The sequence below is a fragment of the Patella vulgata genome, chromosome 1, assembly GCF_932274485.2.
Source record: "Patella vulgata chromosome 1, xgPatVulg1.2, whole genome shotgun sequence".
In the NCBI taxonomy this organism is placed as follows: domain Eukaryota; kingdom Metazoa; phylum Mollusca; class Gastropoda; family Patellidae; genus Patella; species Patella vulgata.
The window spans coordinates 94,276,871-94,299,031 of NC_065879.2; the positions used below are offsets into that span (position 1 = coordinate 94,276,871).

The 22,161-nt window shown below is 35.9% G+C and overlaps 1 protein-coding gene and 1 long non-coding RNA gene across 5 annotated transcripts in view; one reads left to right on the forward strand and one right to left on the reverse strand.

Moving 5' to 3' along the window:
• Positions 1 to 22,161, reverse strand: part of LOC126816854 (zinc finger protein 239) — a 138,659-nt gene that overhangs the window by 52,124 nt on the left and 64,374 nt on the right. The window lies entirely within an intron of this gene.
• Positions 53 to 1,071, forward strand: LOC130012485 (uncharacterized). Its single transcript, XR_008787922.1, has 2 exons — positions 53 to 207; positions 443 to 1,071. It is a non-coding gene; the product is annotated as an uncharacterized LOC130012485 (long non-coding RNA).

A 22,161-nucleotide genomic window follows, 5' to 3' on the forward strand; every position in this document is an offset into this window, starting at 1 on the left:
TCTAGCGGCGTTTGGCATCGCTATTCAGAGAAGAGCAGTTCTTGCATACACCCCTCAGAATACCCTTATAAAACTATGTGATGCCTAGGATTCAAGTGGTTGCTATGTATAATATCGTTCTGACGTGTTGTCAATCATTGTCAATTTTAGCATAATTTCCCGTTATCCTAGGCCCATCACAGCTGCTATTTCACCTCACCTACTCTAGTGAGTATATTTTCAAACAATTTCTTGAGACTAAACTCATTATCAGGCGGATTATGTTATTCAGAATTTGAGCAAACTTTGATTTAAATTGTCCACTTTAGCCTAAAGTAAACACTGCGGAGACGGAGTGCAAAAAAACAAAACAAAATTGTCCACACTGGCACTGCTATGCTTAGTTACGAATAATTTATGATGCCTGTTTATGACTGATTTTCTTCTGTTTTATATATTTCAGAGATGTGTTTGGATGAAGTTTGAAAATAGTGTGATGGTCATTTGAGCAGAATTTCTTGAAGATATTTGTCAATAATGATTTGAGTTGAGGAAGATGGCTGAGCACAAAATGAAAAAAAAGTAGGCCTACACTGTACCGGTAATATTTATATACGCAGTTATTCGCCTTTCTAAAACAGAGGGGTGTTATATATTGTCCAATCGACAGTGTCTAATCCACCAATCAAAACGCAAAATTCACCCTTAAGCATGTTACAATGCCGTGTCGATACTGTTTTTTTTCCCGGTCTCAGTGTGGTGTTTGGTAACTATGTTTTTAGGACAATTGTGATACAAGTGAATGGTGAACTTTATATGTGTGTGTCGTAAAGTGACGACTATGATTAATTTTATAATTCCTCCGGGGAAAGTGAACTTTAATTTCGTGAAAACCCATGCTTTTTAACATGGCAATCTCCATAGACATCATAAACTCTGTGAACCATGAACTCTGTGAACTGTGAATTCCGTGACTCGTGGACTCTAATTATTGAATTAGAACTGTCAACAAAGAAAACTGTCAACTTGTTTATGTTTGTACTGTAACTCCTGTTTCTTGTATATGTTTATTTACATAAATATTCATTAATATTTCAAAGCCTTATCATTTCATTCAATAGTTATCCCGTGATTTGATCGACTTTTGTCCTGTCAATTTGGTTTGCCAGCCCACTCCGAATAAACACGTCGTGTGGAGAGGGTCAACATATTTTTTTACCCACAACACCGCAGCATGCCGAGATGAGATTTGGGGAATCTTTTACTTCTTCACACTCTGGTCAAAATTGGTCAACCTGTGATCAGTAGATTTGAGTGGATCAGGCTGGATCAGGGAAAGCACAATAAATGAATAGGTACAAGCCTAAGTTCATATATTTTAGCCTGTCTCTGCATATGGGCAGTCTTAGACTATCTTTGCTAATAATTCAGACTCAGAATTTTGGCGAACATCCACTCAATATAAATACTGTATTTATAACATATCGTCTTGTCATTTGTTCTATTGTTCAGCCTTTTAGTAGTTAGGTAGGCCTATTGCACATACTTTTGGGTGGTCTAAAATGAGATATTTCAAGAAACACATTTTCTTGCACAAGATTTTAGGGTGGTCTAATAAGCAACTGTGAGGAACACATTTTCTTGCACATGATTTTTGGGTGGTCTTTTCTTAAAAATGATGGTGCAAATTTTTTTACGCAAGATTTTAAGGGGTGGGTGGTCTACCCGTGTCCAGTGCATATTTTTTGACTTGACATATGATGTTTTTTTTTACTACTGCCCCCTGTCTACGTATGCATGAAAGTTGATCGTTGTACGCATAAGTCGAATTAAATCGTCATTTTGTTCATTTCACCTATACGCCCCCCTTTTTGTCGTTCTTATCCGGGATGGAAGGGGATTTGGCATATGCGGAAGTCGAATTAACCCCTCTCTCAGGGGGTAAAGGGGATGTTCTTAAGGGAGGAAGGAAGGGTCAGGTGTCTTCTTAAGCAGTGTTTTTGGCGGCATCTGAAGTTTGTCGACTTATGCACAAAAGTTGATTGTTGTACGCTAAAGTGGAATTAAACTTGAAAATTCAACGCTTTGTCGGACCCCCAACCCCCATGGGAAGGGGACCCGCAACTTAAGAATCAAGGTTCAGATTATTGAACACCGCTGTCCACTCATCTAACGTAGTAGAAATTTTGTACGCGATTTTCGAAACAACCTGAACCTAGCTCCCTAACTACTATGTTAGAGATTCTCAGTGCTAGAAATTAATGTTTTACTTATCTTTAGGGTGATCATCAAGACAAATATGGAACCATGTGGTTTTGGTTCCCAAAATTTGTTTTGCGCCCCCCCCCCCAATTTTCAGTATTGTACCATACCCATTTTAGTGCTATATATTACTGTTTTACTAATCTACAACTCTGATAATCATTTATATCAACAGGATAACTTTTCACGCCATTAGAGATGTCGAGTGGTATGAAATGATCAACCCAATTTAAGACATTAGACCCTTCCCACCGCCGTATCTTGGAAACGCCCTTTAACAACCTGACCACCACCCAGAAGCGAAATCTACGCAAAAAGTGCTCTAGAAAATGTTGGTCTCATAAATTCTCCTTCGTGATAGCGCCCCCCCCCCTCCACCTCTTGACTGGCGGGACTATTACATAGCGCTAAGTAGTACATGTATACACCTGGGTCCGTATTCAAAGGATTTCTTAAAGTTAAGTAAAAATACTTAATTTTTTCACTTAACCAAGTGTCTTATCTTAAATTGGTATTCAAAGGCCTTGGCCATATCGGTGGTAGTACCCATAATATACACTTTTGTGGCACTACAACATCAATATCTCGATTGGTGCAGAAAAGTAGGAAAATGAAATGGGGTTTAACGTGCCACTGCTCTGCCCCGACTGTACTAATGAAAATGGGCATACCCTATACAGTGTTCTATGAGGGGGAACTTTGTCCGGATAGCGGCGATATGGCCTACTCTTCTGTTGAATTCCAACCGTCAGCGGGTCTTTTACTTGCACGCCAATATGTACATGGGACATCAGTTTTTCGTTTCATCCGAACGACTATACGGTATTCCTTGCTAAGTCCTCCGTCCTGCACCCCTGTCGAAGAGAAATCATGAAGAGCCACATCACGACATGATACCAATCAGCCACCATATCAAAGCTGATGATAAAAAAATGTAAGTTGAGGCCAATTACGCCCGGCGACATTGTTTTTACTTCAATCTCAATCCGCTAACTTTTAAAATCGCCATAACGGGCCATCTACTAGTAGACTACATTGTGTACTCGCTTAACTTTAAGATTCCCCCCATAGATCACTTAAAGTTAAGTGGATTGTTTTCACTTAAACTGACTTTTGGATACCACTAAAATACTAAACACTTAAAAGTACGTAACATTGCCTTTGAATATCATTTACCCTTAACCCACAGGAAGATACCTATATTATCATTTAAGTGATATCTAGTAGTTAAGTGACTATCTTAGACTTAAGAGATCCCTTGGATACGGACCCAGGATCCGTAGGTACTGTCTCTTCATTCACATTACACAATTCTTTTCCACAGGCCATTCTTTCAACGGCGAGTACATTTCAAGGTAGTTGTCTATGTCACTGTCGACCTAAAGTATGTGTTTGTTTACCGCCAAAGCCCGCACCCACCCCAGACTGTTCTCGTCTCCTTCCCACAACACCAATCACAATTTATCTATTCCTCAGATGAAACGAAAACCTTGATTGCGAATATATAATTAGGTTCAGTATTTTACCGTCGTCGTTCTGAAAACGTTTGCGCTGAAAACGTAGCTACAGAATAAGACTGACAACTTAGTCTAGGTCTAATTATATCATAGAAATTTTTATTTAAACTATTTCAGGTTATAAAAACTTGGGTAACTGTATATTTTACAGAGTACATATAGATGCAGATCAGCTATATTTTCTTAAAATACACACAATTAAAATTACTGAAAGGAAACAAAGTACAGGCACAAAATGAACAGAATGATGATGACGGATCCAAAACTTGGATATGGAAAGGTTATTTATGAACAACCAAGAAATGACAACTCGGGTGTGATAGCTGAGATACATCATACATCAAACGAATTAAATGAAAATGTCTGATACCATAACATTGTAAGACACACATTATTAAAAATATAAAATGTATCAACAAAGTTACTATCATCACATTCGTAAAAGTTAAGCAATGTCCATTCCAAAACTTTCCTTGTCATCTAATATATGTTCCCACTCATTTCGAAAGTCTGGGTAACTGGTATAAGTAGACGGTAATTCTAAACTTGGACCACATGTGTGAAAAGTTGGTACTCTACCTTTCCCATGACGGATAACAAATAAAACATCAATTTTTTCCACCGAAACAACATCAGCGCCAGTCATTAGGCGTAGTAATTTTGAAAGCTGGCAAATGTTTCGACCTCTAATAAAACGATATAAATATCCCAAACTTGAATTCTCCTCTTTTGACATTGGCACAGCTTTAATCAAAGATATAACTTTAGCGATAGATGGTTCCAACTATACATGTTCAAAATTGATTCAATATCGGGAAGGAGCAATTGTAAAGGTGCTCTAGCGATGTTTGCTATTGCATCCAACGCATATTTGGTTCTTGGATAAGTGTTTTGTGACCTATCTGGACAATAAGCGCATCTAGGTCTTCCGGTGTGGGGATCTTGTGGCACTGAAACCTATCTAAGATACCTAACAGCTCATCGGTCTCGTATGGCAAACCATAAAACTGTTGGTGATCAGCTCGGGTGTAACACTCTCTTCTCCGTGGATTATAGCAATCATAAATACTGGAGCTTAATGAATTGGCAAATATCTGTGATCAGTAAATCCTTTTAAAAGAATCCGTCCTATGGCACCCCACTCTTCCAGTGAGTATTCGTTGACAAGCAAAGGGATGCGATAGGCTTCCCCATCAGTATTTCGCTGATAAAATGAATCCCAAAACCCAGAATAAGCGTCTCGTGACACCCCGTCCGCGTTGTGACCAAATTCGTTGATAAATGAAAACGAAAGACTTTGGTCGACAATTTCTGGGGCCTTAAAACAAGCAACAAGTTCTTCTTGAATTAATGTTCTGTGAATGTGTAGTTTATTTACTCCTGTCCCGACCGGTCCTACTTGTGAATCTTCGTGCACTATTTCTGGTATGTAACTTTCTCTGATAATGTCAAGTGTGGGTAAACTATCATCTGATAAATACGTAGGAGACTGATACACAAACGGGTCAACAAAGAATTCAACTGACTCTAGTTCACTGTCGTCGGAGTGTGATGATATAATGTTGTCTGAAATTAGTTGTATGTCATCAGCTTCTGTTTGTGTGTTTTGGGATTGGTCGGGTGTTTTGCTGTCTGTTTCATTGCGAATAGGAATACTAGCCGGCCCGTAATCATATAAAATCGAAGTCGTTTGAACTTGGCTGAATTGCAAACTTCCCTTACAGTTACATCATTGGCTAATTTTACTTGCGTTTGGTCAGATATCCAAAATTGAATTCTGAAACGGACCCTTTTTTAGATTGACCGTCTGGAAAGAAAAGGGTTTGTGCTTTTCGTAAAAGGTCTGACATGTCTTCATCAACTTCTATATCAATACTTCGAGTGCCCCCACCATTCTGAGACCGAACTTGTCTAGGCTCACAGTCTTCAGAGTACTGGTGCAACCAACCAACTTCGACCTATTTAGTCCCTTTTTTCGCATTTTTATTACCAGTTTGGGGCAGAGACCGCCTATCGTGTTCTTTGTTTATTTTGCTTTTTAGTTTAGCTGCAAGTCTGTCTCGTAGTGTCATTTTCTTATACGTAGAACTAGAAGGTGCACAGCCTACCTCCATCTGCTTTTGTTGCTTAAGGAAGGAAAATAAAGCTAAGCAATCGCCATACTTCGGGATATATTTTTGGAGATCTTCCGATGACATTTGTAGTATTACGGTTTCACCTATCTGGAATAAAAAAATGATACATATTAGTAAATGAACAGAATACCAAATAACGACATGGATGTGGAGTTTCACATACATCCACAAAACCTCTGAACTCTCAACATCCATATTTCTACTTTCAAATTCCCACTTCCGATTGCATTTGGTATTTTAATACCAACACATCAGAGCGTATGTATAGGTATATGCAGTTTGAAAAAGAACAAAGGTCAATATTGTGAAAAACTTTTGAACTTAGAGTTCGCAAGTTTGACTTTGGAAATGCCACATAGCTACCGTATCATATTAATATTCATTCTGTGGTTACCTATCGTTTTCTGGACATGCATATTCAAGAAATAAAGCAAGCGGTTGCCATGCAAGATACTCCCACATTTTGCAAGAGATGGATAGTGAACAAGCTAAATCAAAGAAGAGATTTTTCGTACAATCAGGGGCCATAATCCCGGTAGTTACTGTCCGATATGCGTGAATATCTACAGGAACCTATAGGATCTTAAGGATATAAACTAAATGGAGCGGCCATTTTGACCATCAGTTTCGGTCAGATTTTTACGAAATTCGAACTCAACCTTCATCGATGTGAAAAGGTTATATATTTAAACATGCATTATGCAAGAGCTAAATCTGCCTTTTGCATGTCTTTCTTTAGGCCTGAAATCTTATCTAAATTATCAATTAGACATTAATTAACTTATCCAGACCATAACCAACTCTCGATGTCAGGGCTAGCCTTCGATATCGACTGGATTGGGATCCTATATGCTAATTAAATCAAAACAGTGGATAATCGAGACTATGCTTTTTAACTACTAATTTTAGTAATGATGAACGAGGCTAGACGGGCTGATATCTCGGTTCATAGTAGATCAATTTGACTGAAATTTTCAACGAATTACCTTTACATTATCTAGTTTTTAACTATTATAATGAGAACTGTCAGCTCTTTATCTGTGAATGTATCTTTAAATATTTTTTAAAATTGAATACAAATTGTGACTTCTAGCTAAAAATACGATTTTTAGAACAATCAGGGGCCATAATCCAGGAAGTTAGGTTCGGATATGCGCGGTTATCAAAAGGAACCACGATCTTTGAGATATAAAAATAAATCAAAAGTTTCGTCAATATTGGATCAAAATTGTGGCTTCTCGTGGTTCTACAACGTTGATATACCTTATTTTTACACTATTTGCACACAAGGGGCGGTCATTTTGTCTAGCAGTTTTGGTCCGATTTTCACGAAATTCAAACTCCACCATGATTAGGGTATAAAGGTGATATATTCAAACGGATTTTAAAATTGGATAAAAATTTCAACCTCTATAGAGCCAACAAGCTACAAACGTGATTTTTCGTAAAATTAGGGGCCATAATTCAGGAAGTTACACTCTAATATACGAGAATATTAAAAGGAATCAAGATCTTTGTGATATAAAGATAAATGTAAAGTTTCATCAAAATCGGATCAAAATTTTGGCCTCTAGATGATCCACAACCTTGATATACCATCTTTACAATACTTGCGTACGAGGGACGGCCATTTTGTCCGTCAGTTTTGGTCCGATTTTTACGAAATTCAAACTCAACCATCCTTAGGATGTAACGGTGATATATTCAAACATTTTTTTTTTTTAAATCGGATAAACATTGTGACTTGTACAGGGTCCACAAGCTAAAAACGTGATTTTTCGTACAATCAGGGGCCATAATTCAGGAGGTTTCGGTCCGATATGAGCGAATATCGAAAGGAATCGAGATCTTCGAGTTATAAATTTACATTTCAAGTGTCAAAAAAATCGGATAAAAAATTGTGACCTCTATAGTGTCCACAAGCTACATACATGATTTTTCTTACAATCAGGGGCCATATTCCATCTTTTATCGTCTAACATAATAAAGTCAAAATCTCCATACTTGGGAGATCTTGTCGTTTTTTTATTCGATTCAGAATCTCTTACTATTTCTCACTATTATGACGATTCAACGATTTTTCCCTCGAACGCCTCTTCCGAAGAACGTCTAATTATATAACGTATAGCCAAAACCCTCAAACGTTTTTATTTAACTTTGTAGATAAATCAACCGTGCTTAGCACACCTCTAAACACTCCTCTTAATACATTAATTCATTTCATTAACTCCAGCACAATCCTCGAACGCCTCTTCCGAAGAACTCCTAATTAGTAATCATATTCAATTGTTAAACTAATATAAAAAGGATAAAACCTTCAAACACTCCTAATTAACATGTTTTTAAGCTCGAAAAATTTAGTGACGAGAATACCCGAATAATTCAGAACACCCTTCAATATTCTTCCTAAGACCTTATCAGAAGAGCTTCGAAGTCATTCATCTATTTCAATCTAATATAGAACTAATCTACCTTGTTTAATAAATAACTTTAGATATGAAAGAAACCTAAAAGCTAATTATCATAGTAGGAATCATAATAAACAAACTCAATCCTAAATATAACATCTAAATTTACTAAATTAGATACTCTTAAAATTGAGATAATCCCTTATGAAAATATTTCTCTTAAATAGCAGAGGAATTGCTGTCTGCAAGCATGAGTCCTATCTTCTAACCCATAACTTATACACACAATATGTGTCAATGATACTAGTCCCTATTACCCAGCATTATCTTAACTGTACAAATCATAATTAGTCTTGCTTAACCAGCCATCTCAAAAATTAACATGGAAATCTCCTATTGTAAACCTTTTCACAAGATATTCTCAGCCAATTCTGAATTATAAATAATTTTCTTGCTCACACTTACTTTAGTATCCATTGTAGTCAACAAATATAGCAGTTTTTGAAACATTAATGGTCATATTTTAAAATATGAAGCATATTTTTAGATAGACCATATGTAACTCAACATCCAAAAAACTCTACATTCCAAAATCCCACTGTAAACCTTTTTCTCTATATGACCTTAATTTATACCTAAAGTCATCAAATATTGCAATAATTGAAACATTGAAATTTATAATTAGTATTTAAAACCAAGTTTTTTCATTGACACTAAAGGTACCTAAAAGCGGTATTGTATTATAAATGTAGGTAGGCAAAACACAGGCAATGATTTTATTTGTATATATTATGCTCAACTTTTTAATCTTTTATACATACTCAACTCTTAGACTATACATATTAAAAAAAATGAAAAATACTTGTTTTTATTATTGTATATTTCTGTATTATACTCTGCCTGTGTTTTTCTTATATAGTAAAAAATAAATTAAAGGTGTGATAATTATGAAATACTGTAAATATTATAATGTATAATTATATTCTGTGAATAAATATATTACAAGAAAAAAAAACAAAACACCGGCTCGCTAGCCTGGAGGTCGGTTGTTCGACCCCTGCATTGGCCAAGAAAGTTCATCCCGATTTTCCGGCGTGGTTTCCCCTTGTCATTGATGCAGGACGGAGGGCCTGACAAGGACAGCTGTCTAGTCGTTCGTATGGAACGAAAAACCGAGGTCCTGTGTACACATTGGGTGGACGTAAAAGATCCCTTGGCAGTTGGAATTTGATATAAGAGTAGGCCGTAGCGCTGCTGCCTGGGCAAAATTCACCTCATAGCACACTGTATGGCATATGCCCGTCTTCATTAGCCCAGGTTGGGAGCAGAACAGTAGGACGTTAAACCCCATTTCATTTCACCAACTGTTAAATCTAAATTCATGAAAAAGAATTAAAAAGAATCCATGAAAAAGGGAGGCCTTGAGAGCAGGGTCGAAAAGCATTAATACAATGAATGCACAAAGTTCAATGTGATAGGGTTCTCATTTTTGTGTAACAGGAATTCCTGTCGAATATTGTGAACTATGAATCTCTAATGGCGAAATCGTTGCAAAAATGATTTGATTTCGTTCAGTATTTTCAAAGTTATGCTGGATTGAAATTTCATCGATCTATGGCGCTCGCTATATAAGCCTCCCACCATTTTGTTGTTCGCCGGTTTTAATTCCAATTGCATCCATGCCCGGAGATTATCTAGCGTTGGTATTTTGATTTTGTTATTTATAATAAAAAGTTATATAACCAATTTCATTGAACATTAGCATCGCTTACACCACGTAGTGAGAATTTAAGATTTTAGCGAAAATTGCAAATGACGCGGGTTTTAACAATCGGAAGTGACGAACACAAAAGGAAAACACGAGTTATCCCTCTATATAACTGACTTAAAGGACAATATTGGTGTCAGTCATTATCACATATGTGATAGAACTTGTTAAACAAATTCCAAATAACACAGAGATCACTGCTACGTTAGATGCGTTATGAAGCTTTCAAGAAAGGGGAGTGAAGAACGCAAAAGGAAAACACGAGTTATCCCTCTATATAACTGACTGGAGTGATGAGTGATAACAGATACATGGCCGAATTTCTGCTCACTAATAATTCCTTCGAAGACCCAAAGTTGTTATATGAGAAATTAAGAGGATATCTGACAATTCAAAAGATAGGTTTCCAAGCAACGAAATATATACGCCCACAGCAGCTAAATCGCCCGAGTGGTCGACAAGGGTTGTCGCATATTTATTCTTTTGTAGGTAATTAGGGGCATTTAATAGACAATTTCTTACAGATGGCATTATAAATTTGGTCGTTTGAGGGTTCAAAAGGTTCTAAAAACTAAAACAAGGGCCTTAACTCTGGAAGTAATCTACAGAAATTGTTGAAACTTTCGCTTTACTACATAAAAATTCCATACAGATCGGATTATAACTTTTGTCGTTCGAACATTCACAAGGTTCAACAAAGTAATTACTAATTTAAACGATACATATAAGTTTCATACAGATCGGATGATAACTTTTGTAGTAAAGCGTTCTTAAGGTGCAACCAAGTGAAACAAGGACCATCATAACTAAAGGCGTAATTAACAGAAATTGCTGAAATTAAATAGGCTTCTTCGTTTCACTAAATTAAATGATGCATATAAATTTCATACAGAATGGATGATAACTGTTGTCATTAGAGCGTTCACAAGATTCAACAAAGTGAAACAAGGGACATAACTCTAGATGTAATTAACGAAATTGCTGCAATTCAATAGGCTTCTTCATTTCAATAATTTAAAGGACCTAAGTCCGTAACTCACAATCCTCCAAAATCTTCGACATCGAAAACACGAATTATTGGTCAATTTAAATCAACATTGATGATGTTAACTTACCGGGAAAAAATGAGCTTCTGATATCCAATATTTAAGATAAAATAATTTTTTTAACATTGGTACACGAATCGTGTACCATAGTGCGTCTATCAGCATCAATTGTAATAAGGCACTGGGAGAACGAGGCTAAAATATCACACAAGTCAATGCGATTGTTCATATCCTGGACGCGGATTCTACACAAATGCTGTGGTAAAGAAGTATTGTGCGTGATCCCTGGCCAAACATGACACTTCCTGTGTAGACTGGAATAACCAGACGCTAGCAATCGCCCATCGATTGGGATACCTCGCGTATTTCACCAATATACCTTTTTTGAAATTAGAGTAAAAACGGAAACAATTGAATGCAAATCAGGTATACACATTCATATTACATTATTATATGTGTTGCTACCCATTTGTGTCCATTTCTAGGTCCAAAATGTTAGCGACTTAGCTCCTTTAAACGATACATATACATTTGATAGAGATCAGATAATAACTTATGTCGTTAGTGCATTCACAAGGTGCAACAAAGTGAAACAGGGGCCATTACTCACGGCGTAATTAACAGAAATTGCTGAAATCAATAGGCTTCTCCGTTTCACTAAATTAAATGATGCATATAAATTTCATACAGATCGGATGATAACTGTTGTCAATAGAGTGTCCACAAGATTCAAGTGAAACCAGGGCGATAAATCTAGATATAATTAACGGAAATTGTTGAAATTCAATATATTTCATCCAGATTGGATGATAACTTTTGTCGTTAGAGCGTTCACAAGGTGCAACAAACTGAACAAGGGCCATAATTCCACAAGAAATTACCGGAAGTTATTGAAATTCAATAGGCCTCTTTGATTCACTAATTTAAATAAAGCATATGAATTTCATACAGATTGGGTGATAACTTTTGTCGTCTGAGCGTTCACAAGTGAAACAAGGCCCATAACTCTAGATGTAATTAACAGAAATTTGCTGAAACTCAATAGGCTTGTTCGGTTTACTAATTTAAACGACACATACAAATTTCATGGACAGATCGGATAATAACTTTTGTCGATAGAGCATGCACAAGATACAACAAGGAGAAACAATGACCATAACTCACGGCGTAATTAACTGAAATTGCTAAAATTCAATAGGATTCTTCGTTTTACTAATTTAAATGATGCATATAAATTTCATACATATTGGATGATAACTTTTGTCGTTAGAGCGTTCACTAGGTGCAACAAAGTGAAAAAAGGGCCATAACTCCAGAAGAAATTACCAGAAGTTATTGAAACTAAAACTAAAGATAGCAACGCAAAGCGTGGAAATACGTCCACCAGCAGCTTTGTTAATGTCTAATTAATAACTTAGTTAACATTTCAGGCCTAAAGAAAGACCTGCAATAGGCAGATTTAACTCTTGCATAATGTATATGTTAAATATTGTATATTGTGTTCAAAAAGGAATTTGCTTATCACTCGGCTTACCCCAAGCAAGAAAATCCTCATTTTCTAACTTAACGAAATGTAATGAAACTATACATCAAGTTCGATGATCAGTGTCACTTAATTAGAACTAAAGTTATCATTTCCCAAAGCATCAATCGATCAAATTGCTTATTTGTACTCAAACTAAGGACAAAATGCTCATCTTCGAACTACATCAACTACATTCGCCTTACCACAGAGGTCTGACCTATCGATTCATTATATGATATACCAAACCTACACCAAACCCAACTAGACAATATATAATAATAATAAAAAAATTATTATATATATTGTCTAGTTGGGTATGATGATGTATTTATACGGATAGAAGGTCAGACTCCTGTGGCTATACACGCCTACGCCAAGTTTGAACATTCTAGCTCAATTAAAATAGAAGGAGAGTTATTGTCATTGTGTTCCGAAAACGGAAAAGTGCGATGAACACTTACTGACAGGCCAATTTTAATAGTCCCTTGATTTCTTTGAATCAAAATCTAGTTTAAAGATAGGCTGGCACTGTCAGGCAGAATACGCCCACATTTTGAAATTGATATATGTCGTTTGAATTAGTGAGATGAAGAAGCAATTTATTTCATTACGCCCTTCGTTACGGCCCACGTTTCACTTGGTTGCGCCTTGTGAACGCTCGAACAATAAAAGTTATCGCCCGATCTGTATGAAATTTTTATGTATCATTTAAAGGCCCAATAACACTCTTGTCGTAACTGAATAATATGTCCCAATCATTATTCTGGTCAACAAATTGTACTATTTTACAATATTCCAATTAATTGATGATACAAATTTCATCTTAACACACCGAATTTAAAAAATTGGAAATTCAACTACATGGTTTTAAAAGCATTACGTAAACCTTTTCAAATGTAACTTAGATTTAAAAATATTTTAACTTAGATTTAAAAATATTTTTGAACCCTCTGGACAAGTAAAATAGGATGTAATGGATAATTTACACAAGTAGGACACTTAAACATATAGTAGTTAGAATAATGCTAATTTTTTTTCTGGACCTGTCAAGCCAGCAAGAGTATTATTGTCCCTTTAAATTAGTAAAACGAAGAAGCCTGTTGGATTTCAGCAAATTTCTGTCAATTACTTCTAAAGTTATGACCCTTGTTTTACTTTGTTGAACCTTGGGAATGTTCGAACGACAAAACTTATCACAAAACTTATCATCAGATCCGTACAAAATTTATATGCATTATTTTAATTAGTAAAATGAAAGTTTCAACAATTTCTGTAGATGACTTCCAGAGCTAGGCTCTTGTTTTAGTTTTTAGAACCTTGGGAACCCTCAAACGATCAAAATTATAATGACGCCTGTATGAAATTGTCTATTAAATGCCCCTAATTACCTACAAAAGAATGAATATGCGACAACCCTTGTTGACCGCCCGGACGATTTAGCTGCTGTGGGCGTATGTTTCGTTGCCTGGCAACCCATCTTTGGTATTAACTATACACCGCACTACATTAAACATACATTATGCAAGAGCTAAATTTGCCTATTGCAGGTCTTTCTTTGGGTCTAAAATATTATCTAAACTATTCGTTATTAGACATTTATTAAAAAAACAAGACCATAATCAACTCTCGATGGCATCGGATGCTCAAGATTTTAAATAGGTTGGAACGGTTCGCCATCTAAAATTTAATTTAAAAATAGGCTGGCGGCTGCCAGGCAGGATACGCCCACATTTTCGAGAGATGGATAGAGGACCCCCAGCAGAACCCTCCGCCCGCCACCTCCGTTCCCCCCCCCCCCCTAAAATTTAACAACATCTGCGGCCATGCATACAGCCCTATCGATTTTCCTTTTCAATGCCATCTCTTGCAAAATATGGTCGTCACTTGCATGCCCACCCCTAGTGTGTTATGTGGGAATTCCCAAGTCCCTGGTTTGGATTTTAAGGCATGTACTTACACCATCTTCTTTCATTTTAGTAATGTTTTCTAAAGAAACATTTCTACTGAGAAGAAATTCCTCCATCTTCCTCTATTCAACGCCCGCTTCCTAAATGAAAAAAAGTATTATAACAGCGTATAATATAGAAATCAAAGTCGTGTTTGAACAGAGAACACGTGTATTTCATCGGTACGGTTGTCAAAGAGCCCGTTATGCACGGATTCTCACTTCCACATTATGTCGACAGAGAAACCGGCATAGCGGTCATTATAATCGCATGCTATATTGGCGTATCACAGTTTCAAATTTTAAATCTGAAAGTGGCTCAACCACTTAGCAGTTTCGGTCAACATTATTTGCTCTGTTTTTTTTATGCCAAGTAATATATGTTATGCACCCCAAAGAAAAACACCCTACAAAACAAACTATTTTCTAGTCGTGTGAAAATAGTATATTGAAACTTTTCTACACCATGCAAGTCAGCAAATCAAGGTGGGGTATGAGTCGTTGCAACATCGATAACCCATTCCAAATATCAGGGGACATTTAACATGCTGCAAATTACATACAATGGACCTACATGCGAGTAAGTCCGTTTGCTTGCCATGCCAATCAATCTGCTGGCAAGTGGAAATGAAATTTGACGGGGGACCCCAATAATATTATATTTTGCACTCTTGACAATAGTAGACTACTATTATTGTTTGAAATGGCCCATTTTAGCGAAAGCTCAATAGTCCGCCAGTATCTTTTGCCAGTTGAAATTCAGTGATAGAATTTTCCAGCGTGTTTCCTCTTTGACAGTATTGCGGGGTGGGGGGTCTGGCAAGGGATAACGTATAGTCTTTCGGATGGGACCCAAAACTGAGTTCCCAGGTACATATTCGCGTGCACACAAAGTACCCTCTGTCAGAATTCAATATAAGAGTAGGCCATAGCGCCGCTATATGAACAAAGTTTCCCTCGTAGTACACTGTATAGTACAAACCCGTCTTCATTAACCCAGGCGGAGCAGAACAGTAGGACGTTAAACTCCATTTCATTTCATTTAATATTCGTTCTTTTCTGCGTCAATCGGACTATTGAAGATGGAATATTATGTTAAATTTTATTTCAATAATTCAGTTGCGCTTAGGGATCTTTAGCAGCGGGGGAAAACGACAGAACCTGGAGAAAGCCCACGAGTTTGGACAGGCGACCCTACTCCTTGTCAAGAGAATCGAAACCACGCCGTTATTAAAATGGTTTGTTAAGTTTGTAATAGACATTCAAATCGTTTAATTAACCCCATTTCATTTCTTACTTATCTGCATCAACCGAATTAATGAAGACGGGGGAAATGTGTGAGACTAACCTTTTCCTGGAATTAAAATTCTACCACTGTCTATTAGTCTATACATCCATACAGCACCTTACTCATAATAGAAACTATCTCAAGTCCCATCATTTCATTAATACGAAATAATATTTCGTTAATACGAAAGTGATGTATCCACTTGTTCATGTTGTTTGATGTGATGTATCCACCTGTTCTTGTTGTTTGTTGTGATGTGTCCACTTGTTCTTGTTGTTTGATGTGATGTATTCACTTGTTCTTGTTGTTTGGTGTGATGAATCCACTTGTTCTTGTTGTTTGATCTGGTGTATCCACTTTTTCTTGCTGTTTGATGTGGTTATTCTTTGATGTGGCGTGTCATGCTGTTTGTTGTCCGCTTCTGACTAATAGCTAATATTTGAGAATGCAATCCTACTGATAGTGAATTTCATAATTGACATGTCCATTTCCGAGTAGTCGTTAATAAGATACAGACATGTATTATCGTCTGTCTTAATGAAGTTGAAGAACATTATTATTACATAATCACATACAGTAGACTTTTACATCCTGACATACAGAAGACTTTTACATCCTGACCTAATACCGATATTAACATTCTGAAGTTCTTACACAGCGTAAGATATTGGAAATACATGAAATAGGTATGATGTTTTGAATACTTTTTGGTTTGTATAGGGTTACCAGAATATTTATAGTAGAAACCAAGACATGTGTTACCATTTTCTAGAAGTTGGGAGATGTGTTCTCCGCCATTTTGTGATGGTAGTTACACTCAAAATATATGTAATATGTTGTGTTATGTACTAAGCTATAAAATATTTAGATTAGAAGTGGTATTATGAAGTATTGATCACCAGTTTAATAATGTCATTTGTGTTATTATTTTTTCAACTGAAAAACACCCAAAATTATTTTTTATCTGTGGAGTGATTTAAAAACCGGAACATCTTGGTATTTGAGAGGCATCGGGACGGGACGATAAAAAGTACCACAAAAATCAAGACCGTCCCGGTAAATGGATGCATGAATAACGGCATACACGATAAATAATTTACATCGGTATTTACCCCAGCCACAGCAGATTGCGAAGGTTAATTGACAAGACTGCTTAAGTTCATCAGTAAATATTAAAGATATTCAAGGGTGATATTCAAGGCCCATAAAATGAATGTCGTTCTTTCTGTTCTGCAGCAGTGTTCAAAAGAAAAATCATCCCACCCAACTCTCTAATCAATCGGCTAAAACAAGACAAAATAACGGACTATGGGAATATTTATATGGATAACCGCCCAAATTCATTACTGAGACCGAGAATAATAGCTTATTCATACACAAAATCTAAATTGTTGTAAAAGAGTCACATACCGTTACGATAGACACGCCTTGCCGCCATCCCCTTGTACGAAATGATTTATCCCGATAATTGATGTAATTAGCTCCTATTTTTGTATTTCTCGAAGTCATAGTTTGTGAGGATTTCAATTTTGAAAGAAAGAACTTGCACAATAGACTTTATTTAAGCGGAGGTGATTTCAAACACACAGACAAGTTTATAATAACCATAATTAAGTAGTTTGTTCATAATGGAATAAATCCGTTTAAAATTTATGACGGTTCAGACAGTGTGGTGTAAATTCATCTTTATTTATTTCATCGCAAGAATATATTGGATACCGGAAGTTATTCCGCACGAATTAGTAGAAGGGATGAATTACAAAATAATATTTTAAAAATGTTGGAGACATGCACCCACCACAGCAAGGTAGATCACTATGAGCCCCATTTGGCTAGTGTGGAAGCCAAACGTGAACCTATTAGACGTATGAATGTGGAAAAGGCCAGTTTAAGAGGTCATCAACATGTAATATGAACTTTTGATCCTTAATGACCCAAATATTTTATGTATCCCAAAACGAAAGTAAAACGAAATCGGACTTATCGCCCTACTGTTCTGTCCCGACTGGGCTAATAATAGCGATCGGCTCCACTGCTAGAGGGCTCAGACAGTGTTGTGCTCAGCTATGGACGATTTTCAACCCCACTCTTAGAGAGTATGCACGCGTGTCCCCAAAAAATGGTTAGGCCCAATGGCGGTTGACATGCGGTACATAAGTGGACATGCGGTACATAATTGTTGAAGGTTTCTTTTTTTATTGAAATTGTCTGACACGCGCAGATGCACTCAAACTTTTACTTACAATTATGAAAATAAACACTAAATTAGTAATCTAAAATATTGTTGAGGTCGGAAACCCATGTGGAAAGTGGCAATTCCTGGAAATCGGCACCGTGTCGGATTAGAAAGGGACGCAACTCCACCACAATACAGACAAAGACCACAGTTAATTCCACTTGTATGAATTCTCAAATGCGTCACTAGATTACTACTCTTTGAAAAATATTTATTACAAACATCACATTTATAAGGTTTTCCCCCTATATGAGTTCTCATGTGTTTCTTAAATGACTGGCTTTCGTTAAATGAAACCAACTCATCTGCTTCTAAACCGTTTTCAACACTGTCATCGTCAGTTTTCTCTTCTTTAACATGACAATATTCATCTACATCATCTGTTTTCTCTTCTTTATCATGACAATATTCATCTACATCATCAGTTTTCTCTGCTTTAAATTGAACCCGACAATATTCATCTACATCATCAGTTTTCTCTTCTTTAACATGACAATATTCATCTATATCATCAGTTTTCTTTTCTTTAACATGACAATATCCATCTACATCATCAGTTTTCTCTTCTTTAACATGTATTTTATTGTGTTGTTCTAAATCATCGAGTTGTTGAAAAATCTCATCACACACAACACATTGATGAAATGTTATAACATCATTAGTTTCCTGTAATATATAAAAGTTATAACATCATTAGTTTCCTGTAATATATAAAAGTTATAACAGCATTAGTTTCCTGTAATATATAAAAGTTATAACATCATTAGTTTCCTGTAATATATAAAAGTTATAACAGCATTAGTTTCCTGTAATATATAAAAGTTTTAACATCATTAGTTTCCTGTAATATATAAAAGTTATAACAGCATTAGTTTCCTGTAATATATAAAAGTTATAACATCATTAGTTTCCTGTAATATATAAAAGTTATAACATCATTAGTTTCATGTAATATATAAAAGTTACATCATCAATTTCCTGTAAAATATAAAAGTTATAACATTATTAGTTTCCTGTAATATATAAAAGTTACAACATCATTAGAAAACTTTGACCTGAAACCCCTAATAGATGGACAAAGAACAAGTTTAAAAAAGGGGCCATGTTTATACACGACGACAACACTTTAACCTGACTCAGACCGTAACTTTTTTTTATTTATGAGAATATTATAGAGCGAAGTTCTGAAGCGTGCTTGAGCAAAGCTCTTTTCCAGTAACACAGGAGCGTAACTAAAACTGTCATGCCAACTTACCAAATCTCGCGAAAGCGAGATTATGCGTCTCATAGAAATATTTTTATTGATGCGTTTTATCAATGACGTCACATATTTCTGACGTCAACAAGAATAATTATCGCAATTTTATGGGGGTTTTTTTTAAACAAAATTAATCATACAATTTAGATCTAAATTAAAATCAATTTAGAAAAACAAGATTATTTAAAGCGAGAATTTCAAATTTTCTAAGAAAGTCAAAACATTTGTTTCGATGTCTTTTGCTCAATAGGATATCAACTCACTATTATACGATCATGGGCATTATTTCCCATCCTTAAAAATCATTGACACAGGAAATAATAACACAATTACCTCCCTTGTTTTCCTATTACCTCCATGGAATAGCTATGTTCAAACGTTTGAATTTGAAGCTGAAAATGATATTTTTGCCAATTTCTCAGCTGGCAATAGTGAATTATAGGATTAATAGGATTATTCTTTAACAAGGTAGGACTGTTTATGGATACCATCTATTTTAGGGCTTTATTTTAATAAAAATATAACTTAAAAATATGAAATTGTAGCTTTAACTAGGTACGCCAGTGAAGCGGTGAACCGCTGACGTAATTTCGTTGTTGCGAGTCACGCTTCAGATACGCCAGTGTGATTTGCGTATCGGCTTTTCTTGCTCGTAGTATTGTTGATTGGTACGAAACTGCGGCTTCAAATGAGGTTATTTTCATAAATAAAAGGCTAGCTTTTCACCTTCTTTTCAAATTTTTACTCTAGCTGCTCCATGTGCAGAGAAATCGAAACATGAAAATGAAAGTTGAAAACAACACGATTTTTGGGACGGATACCAGAATAGCATAGGTTTAAAAATATATAAATTAGAGAATACATACAGTGCACTCTGTCACATCCGACATTGTACGGGATCGTTACAATATGTCGGATTACGCAGAGTGTCGGAATACCCAGTTTTCTCAAAACCGGAAATATTGTAACTTCGAAAACCGGAAGTATTATTATAATAGAACTTCGAATCACCAGAATGTTATTCCCTTTAAAAATGATAAACCTTTCTGTACATTCAAAATTTTATTATATTGATTTTTATTTCATTTAACATGCGTAGGCATTTTGAATAGGTCAAGTCTGTCGTTAATTATCTTCTTCGCCGTCTTCAGTTGATCGCACTCTTGTCTTTGCTATAACATGTTCATTGATAATGGGCGTACTCGATTGAACGACAATGGAGTGAAAATGGGTACTTCGGGCTACAACGCATGAGTCGACTGGATATAAAAATATTTCATCCAACCATGCAGTCGAAACCTGTTCGTCGTGTTTAAGAATGAGTTCGCGAGAGAATCATGCAAAATTTTATAAAAACGGCACAAGCGGTGTCGGGTGATTTTGACCAATCTTTGCAGATTTGGTTATTGGGTAGCCTGTATACCCCACATGAAATATGAGGGTCACCAACCTTGTAGTTACGGAGAACCAGCTATGGCCATTTTAGAGTTAAAAACCCGTCATTTTTTTAAAAAAAAAAATCCCTAAATTTAAATATTTCCCATACATTGTCTATTGATTTTTTTTTTTTTAATTATTTTTTTTTATGAATGATAATGTGTACTACTTCAATATATATGACTATTAAATTTTTCCAAAACCATTTGAGGCTATGAGGAATTTATTTTGAGACGTAGTTTTTGCTATATGCTAAAACATATAAATTTCATGATGCTATATCTCACCCACTGCGGGGCTGAGGACAATTCTATTAATAATGGAAGCTGAGGACTACTAATACTAATATTTGGTTTTGAGAAAATGACTGGCACGGATTTCTTTCATATTAAATTTGATGGTCGAACTTGACTTCCATTTTTGACATCATTTTTCCAATAAAATCATTCATTGCCTGGATTATTAGGCCTGATAATGCCCCATGCAACCGCCATCCAGCAACTCTGTGTAGGGCCGGTACAGATGATTCGGGAGTTCCACAAGGATCAGTCCTTGGACCTGTCCTTTCTGTAATGTATACTAAGAATTTGGGACAACTAATCGATAATCATGGTTTCTAGGATGACATTCTTATGCAGATGATACACAGCTGATCGCAAGTTATTCCCTTTCAAAAACTGTTTCATTCCCTAATTATTCTGACATCAAATTGTGTACACATGACATTAAAGATAGGATGACAAGAAATATGTTGAAATTAAATTTAATTGAATTAAGTAAATCAGAATGTATTTTAAGTGGTCAAAATACACATCTGAAAAATACAAGTTCAAATGATGTGGTTGTACGAGATGTAATATTTTTACCACGAGACACTGTGAAGAGGTTAGGTGTCCTCTTGGGGTCCAATTTGAGCATGAACAGTCACATTAGTGAAATTTGTCGAAACTGTTATCTTTGGTCCAGGAACTTTATTAGCCAGGAAGCAGCTGCTACACTTATATGTTCTTTGGTATTCCCAAGGACTGACCACTGTAACAGCGTTTGTTAGTAGAAACATCTAGTGCCAATATTAAAAAAAATCAACTTGTAGAAAATACCGCAGCTCGAATTCTTACCAGATCATCAAAACACTCTCATATTACTCCTGTTCTGAAATCAATCTATTGGCTGCCAATCATCTTCAAAAGTCTGTCTTTGACGTATCAGTATGTGAATCATTCACAGTGAATGGCTTAGCTCAAATATACTTATCTAACTTTATGCACATACAAGTTCAATCGAGTAACCTCCGGCCCAACACACATTCATCAGTTTTGTTGCTCAAGGTGAAAATTAACATCATTTGGATACGGAT